This window comes from Symphalangus syndactylus, chromosome 3, assembly GCF_028878055.3.
Source record: "Symphalangus syndactylus isolate Jambi chromosome 3, NHGRI_mSymSyn1-v2.1_pri, whole genome shotgun sequence".
NCBI lineage: Eukaryota > Metazoa > Chordata > Mammalia > Primates > Hylobatidae > Symphalangus > Symphalangus syndactylus.
The window spans coordinates 23,419,010-23,425,748 of NC_072425.2; positions in this window are offsets into that span (position 1 = coordinate 23,419,010).

Consider the following 6,739-nt stretch of genomic DNA (forward strand, 5'->3'; position numbering starts at 1 on the left):
AGCTTTTCCATGGCCTCTGAGTGCATGGCATTCAGCTGAGAGGTTCACCTTTTCCCCTGGCACGAGATGGAGAAGATAGGATCTGCTAGAATTCCTTTCAGAGTGGAATTCTGTTTGGAAGGAATACCTTGACTTTGCCCAGTTGGGGTGGAACTGTGAGATTCTCAGAGGGTGTGTGTGTTGTTCTGTGTGAGAAGGATTGGAGGTGGGTGGTAGGGAAGAATTCATTTATGGGCCATATGTAAAAGTCTGTCTGACACTCCAGGGAAACAGAAGCAGAAAAGGAGGAGGGTGAGGGTAGAGTGAGGAAGGTGGAGAAATGACAGGCTGTACAACGTGACCCTGTCTTGCAAAATGCCTCTATATTTTTAGCATAATCTGCACACATTCCAGGAATGGGGGTGAGAGTGCTTGCATTTGGGAAGCAGTGCAGGCACTGATTTCTGGTTAACTGAGTTCTACAAATGGTCTGGGGCCATAGGATGGATTCGGAGAGAAAGTACAAGAGTATTAAGGCAGAGGGTTTGAGAGATGGCAGGAGGGCTCTGGACCATTGCAGGCTGTGCAACTGGGGCTGGCACCCAGTCCTCTGAGGGGTGGGACCCAGGGGACATCAGGGTTCCACTCTCCCACTTAAGACAGGGTGTTAATACTTGGCAGGTCCTAATTCTGTGCTCCACCCCTTGAAAGGAGAATTTAAAAACAAATTTTCTTACTTTCTCTCTCTCTCTCTTTCTCTCTCTCCTTCTCTCTCCTTCTCTCTTTCTCTCTTTCTTTCTTGCAGGATCTCACCCTGTCGCCCAGGCTGGAGTGCAGTGGCTTGATCACGGCTCACTGTAGCCTGGACCTTCCCAGGCTCTGGTGATCCTCCTACCTCAGCTTCCCCAGTAGCTGGGACTACAGGTATGCACCATCACACTCAGCTACTTTTTGTAGAGAGGAGGTTTCCCCATGTTGCTCACGCTGGTCTCGAACTCCTGGGCTCAAGCAATCTGCCCATCTTAGCCTCCCAAAGTGCTGGGATTACAAGCATGAGCTACTGTGCCTGGCCCAAACCCATGTTTCTTACTGGTGGGTAGGATAGTGAACCACCAATCTTCAGAATTACACAGTTGAAAATTCAGAGAGACAAACACACAAGGGAAGAACTTTTAGACCACAATGGCTGCCAAATGCCTCATTTTTTTGTCCAGAGAGAAAAATAAAAATGTTTTAAAAGACCCCACTGGCCACCCTGCCAACCTTTCCTCCCTGGAGGCTTGGATTCCAGATTCCAGGAAGCATGTCACTGCCTATTTGTAGTGCTTTGCTGAAGGATGCAAAATTGGCTCATTTGGACGGCTTCCAATTGTAAGTTTTTCTTTTTTTTTTTTTTTTTTTTTTTTGAGATGGAGTCTTGCTCTGTCACCTAGGCTGGAGTGCAGTGGCATAATCTTTGCTCAATGGAGCCTCTGCCTCAGCCTCCCAAGTAGCTGGTATTACAGGCACGTGCCGCAACACCCAGCTAATTTTTGTATTTTTAGTAGAGAAGGGGTTTGCCATCTTGGCCAGGCTGGTCTCGAACTCCTGACCTCAAGTGATCCGCCCACCTCAGCCTCCCAAAGTGCTGAGATTACAGGCGTGAGCCACTGCACCCGGCCATCCAACTGTAAGTCTTGAACAAGAGTAACGATTGACCACAGCAAAAAAGCAGGCAGATTCAAGCCATAGATGAGCTCCAGAAAGAAGTGGGCTTCAAGGGTTGCTTCTGATGCTAATTTTTGGAATAAAAAAAATCATAAACACCTGTGTATTTGGAGCGGGGATTTGGAGGTACGTCTGATTTGGGCTATCCCTGATGTAAGCGCCAGTGTTTCCAACCGTGAGAGTTTTCACCTTTCTCTGCCTAACGTTCCTTACAATTTGCATTTGATCCTCAGCAGGTGGGGTTGGCAAGGTTTGGGACACACAGCCAGCCTCTCTGTTGCCTCCTCGGCACACACAGGGGGTTGTAGCAGCACCTGGGGCTTGATCAAAGAGAATCAAAGTCACATCCCACTTCTGAGGCATCCTTAATCAGGCTACAACACAGAACAGATGGGTAAACCTTTAGAGTCCTTCATTTGCATTTATTTGCACTTCATTGTATAACATGTTCTTATTCCAAATCCCTCCTTTCTTTCCTTCAAATCTGTTTTGAGCACTTGCTAAGTACCAGGCACTGTGCTATCTCATTGCATCCTCCCAACAGCCTGTTTTATGGATATCAGTAATAAGAACTAGTGGACTTTTTTTTTTCTTCTGCATTTATACTATGCCAGGCACAGTGCTAAATATTTTATGGACAACATTATCTCTTGTAGTCATCACTATTAATTTAATGTGATCCAGTAGAGGTCCACAATCTCTTATCTGAAACCCTGGGGCCAGATGTGTTGGAATTCAGAATTTTTTGGACATGGATTATGTATCATATATAACATTCCTGGTGCAGCAGCACCACATAATAAAATACATCAATATTTATGCATAGAAATGTTTAAACAGTTTCAGTCAGTGGGACAAAGATTATAAATGGCCTCATGTCAGTTAGGGCCTTGATGCCAATTGAATTACAGAAAGGTGTTTGGTTTTCAGAGCTTTCTGGAGTTGTGGATGAGGGCCACTGCTCTGGGTTACCCAGCTTCTTTTGTCAAAGTTGAGACTCACATCCCCACATCACTCCAAAGCCTGTGGCTACCACCATCCACACTTCTCTGGAAGTGAGGACATCGGCACAGAGAGGTGGCCACAGCTTTAGGTTTTTGCACCCGAAACCAAGACTTTTCCAGCACTCAATGCTAGTGCTTCGGATGCAGACTCTAGTGGCTTTTCTCAGCAGTGGGGGATGAGTTGCCTGCAGCCATCTACCTTTTCTGAGTTTGCCACGGGCCTGGGGCTGTATGTGCTGGCTCATATGGTACTTAGAGGGAAAAGGCCTGAGACTGAGCTTTACCCAGCAAACTCATCATCTCAGGGTCTCTGGAATACTGCCCATCACGGTTGTGTGGAAAGCTGGAAGTTAGGTTATAACATTGAACTCAGCCTGGCTTTTTTGTTTCCAAACAGAGCTCACTTTCTGAAGATCCCATTCTTTCTCTTCTTTAACTGGATTTCATAATAAAGGGTTTGTAAGATATGAGATCTGAGTCTGGAATCATCTAAGAAATCTCTTTGAAAAGAATTGGAAAATGACCTGTGTCCAGAGGACAAATTTAAGTATCATTCTTATTTGATTTCATTCACTCAGCAAACATTAATGGAGTGCCTCGTGTGCTCTATGTGAGGCACTGGGGATTCAGGGTTGAATAAAACACACCTCCTGCCCTCAGGAAGCTCACAGACCAACTGATACCGGAGGCAGAGCCACCTCCAAAAACAACATGTACAGCAACGTGAATAGAGACAGGGGGAGCCCAAGAAGAGAAGGGGAACTCAGCTGCTGGTTGGGCGGGGGTAGGATGTGGTTTCACAAAGCAATGACATTTGGTGTGTAGCTGGCCACTGTCTCCTCTTAGCTTCCAGAGGTCCACAGTCTTGGTTTTCTTCCACCCTCCTGGACTTCTTCTCAATCCTACTTCAAAACGTTGACATTTTCAGGCTTCAGCCCAGGGCCAGCTTCTTTCCTTTTCCTCTCTCTATATTCTCTCACAAGGTAACCTTGTAACCACCCAAGGGGTTCACCTTGCCCGCTGCCTAGACAGAGCTGATTTATCAAGACAGGGGAATTGCAAAAGAGAAAGAATAATTCACACAGAGCCAGCTGTGCGGGAGACCGAAGTTTTATTATTACTCAAATCAGTCTCCCGGAAAATCTTATGACCTCCAGAATAATGGCTGGTAATATTTAGAATTCCAGCCCCTCTCATTCTAACTTGGTGGCTGGTGACCTTTCATTCATTTTACAGTTTAGCTTTTGGGAAGGGCTATTATTTAAACTATAAACTAAATTCCTTCCCAAGGCTAGTTAAGCCTATGCCCAGGAATGAATGACAGGTTAGAGGTTAGAAGCAAGATGGTATTGGTTAGGTCTGATGTCTTTCACTGTCATAATTTATTTAGTTATAACTTTGCAAAGACAGTTACAGCCTCATTCATTTCCTTCACATTAACTACCTTCCATATGTGAACAACTCTTCCAACTGCATGTCTAGCCCACATCTTTGTCGAACTTCAGACTTGAATGTCCATTTGCCTCTTGTCATCTCCATTTAGGAGTGTAGACACATCAAAATTAACATGTCCAAGTGGGAACTCATGATTCTTATCCCTCAAACCGATTCATCTTCCATCCAACCCATCTCAGAAAATGCTACAATTGTCCACCTGACTGCTTAGACAGAAACCTTGCTTCTTTCCTCTCCCTTGTCCCTGACACCTACATGACCAGCCAAATCCTATCAATTCTCTTGCCAAGGTATATTTTGATTAATCTACCACTTTCCATCTCTCTACCTCCTTTTTAACACAGCCCACTGTTCTGTATTCTTTTTTGTGATGGTCAGTCCAGTGTGATTACAAGAGGAGACACAGGAAAGGCTCAGGAAAAAATAATGTTTATTATGCTCACAGGTCCAAAAAACAGTAGGCACAGCACACCACATGGGACCACATGGGAAAGACACGAGGGTAGTCAGGAGACAGAAGACAGGGAGCAAGGGGAAGACTGAGGCCAGAGCCCTTATTGGGGTTTCCATCGGAAAGACAGTGCAGGGTGAACAGTTTAGGATGGACTAGTTTGAGTAATTGCGGAGGGCTTTAAGGTCTAGGGATGGCCCCTAGTTGTCTGGTACCTGGCCCTGATGGGATGTTTAAGGCCAAGTCATATTGCCTCCTGGGGTGTGCAGGGCGGGTGAAGATCTACAGCTCAGGATTGGTTTGTTTGTATATCAAAGGCATGCTTCTAGCTGAGCCCTGGCTATCTCTAAGAACTGGCTAGTCATAGAAGAGGACATTATCTCCCCAGCCAGAGAGGTTTTTGAAGATGTGAAAACGTCATAACATATAGCCAAGAAAAAAACATGTATGCAATACAGCCACCCCTTCGTTTTGGCCATCAGAGTAGTCTGCCACCTCACTCTCCACGCTGCTGTCAGCTCTGATCCACCCTCACACCCCAGCACACAGGCAAGCATCTCTGCATGAAGTTAAATCTGGTTATTCTCTGGCTTCTGAGGTGCTTGTGGCTCCTTTCCCTCCCTCCCACGCCTTTCATGGTCTATTTGCCCTGTCCGCAATCCTGTTGCCAACCAGCACCCCTCCTTGGATCCAGCCATGCTGAGGTGAGAGTATTTTTCTTCTTTAATGCTGTCTGTTTAAATACAAGAAGTTTTTTCACCTGTCAGCCTGTTACAGATGCTGCTCCCAAAATAGCCTCATTCCTTCTTATGGTGCTTTTCATCCTTTTCCATCCCTCTTTATCCCTTGGGACTGACTTTACTTTTACCTACACAGTGAGCCTTCCCTGATAACCCACATTGAAGTACTTCCTGGCCTGCTATTCTTCACACAGCACCCGTTTTTTTAAGCAGTTTCACGCAGTGATCGGGAAATATCTACGCACCTGCTGTGCACCAATTTTTTTTGCCTGCCTGTGAGTATGATGGGGCTACGCTGGGGGTAGCTGGGAAGTGGATGAGGCCTAGCTTGTAAACCCAGAGTCATTTTCCCCTCTGAGCAGGGGAATGTGTTCTCAGTATACCAAGGGCATGGAGCTTCGGGATGGGGTGGCTCCTCACAGTCACGAGATGAAAGGTGGGGCGATCAGACTTGGGAGGCAACTGGAGTCCCTGGGAACCATGTACAGCTACTTCCATTGTCTCCCACATCCATGGCAGATAGGGATACCTCCCCCCTGAGCCCCAGTGTGGACTTAGCACCCTTCCCAATGCAGGCAGCCTCCTCTATTAACCAAATTGGCCTGATCTGCCACTGCAGGTCTACGCAATTTAAGGTAGAACAGACTCCTCAGCTCTAGTTAGATCATCCTAAATGTATCCTTTTAGAAAGAATTAGGTGGACGTGTAAATTAGTTCAACCATTGTGGAAGACAGTGTGGCGATTCCTCAAGGATCTAGAACCAGAAATACCAGTTGACTCAGCAATCCTATTACTGGGTATATACCCAAAGGATTATAAATAATTCTATAAAGATACATGCACACATATGTTTATTGCAGCACTATTCACCATAGCAAAGACTTGGAACCAACCCAAATGCCCATCAATGATAGACTGGATAAAGAAAATGTGGCACATATACACCATAGAATACTATGCAGCCATAAAAAAGGATGAGTTCATGTCCTTTGCTGGGACATGGATGAAGCTGGAAACCATCATTCTCAGCAAACTAACACAGGAACAGAAAACCAACACCACATGTTCTCACTCATAAATAGGAGTTGAACAATGAGAACACAGGGACACAGGGAGGAGAACATCACACACCAGGGCCTGTCAGGGGGTGGGGGGCTAGGGGAGGGATATCATTAGGAGAAATACCTAATGTAGATGATGGTTGCTGGGTGCACCACTATGGCACATGTATACCTATGTAACAAACCTGCACATTCTGCACATGTATCGCAGAACTTAAAGTATAATAACAATTGAAAAAAAGAATTAGGTAAAAGCATTTTTTAAAAACCACATCTCACTCTGAAATTCATTGATTTAATCTGTTCTTTTTTTTCTCCCCTCTTCTTTTTTCCCAGAAGAA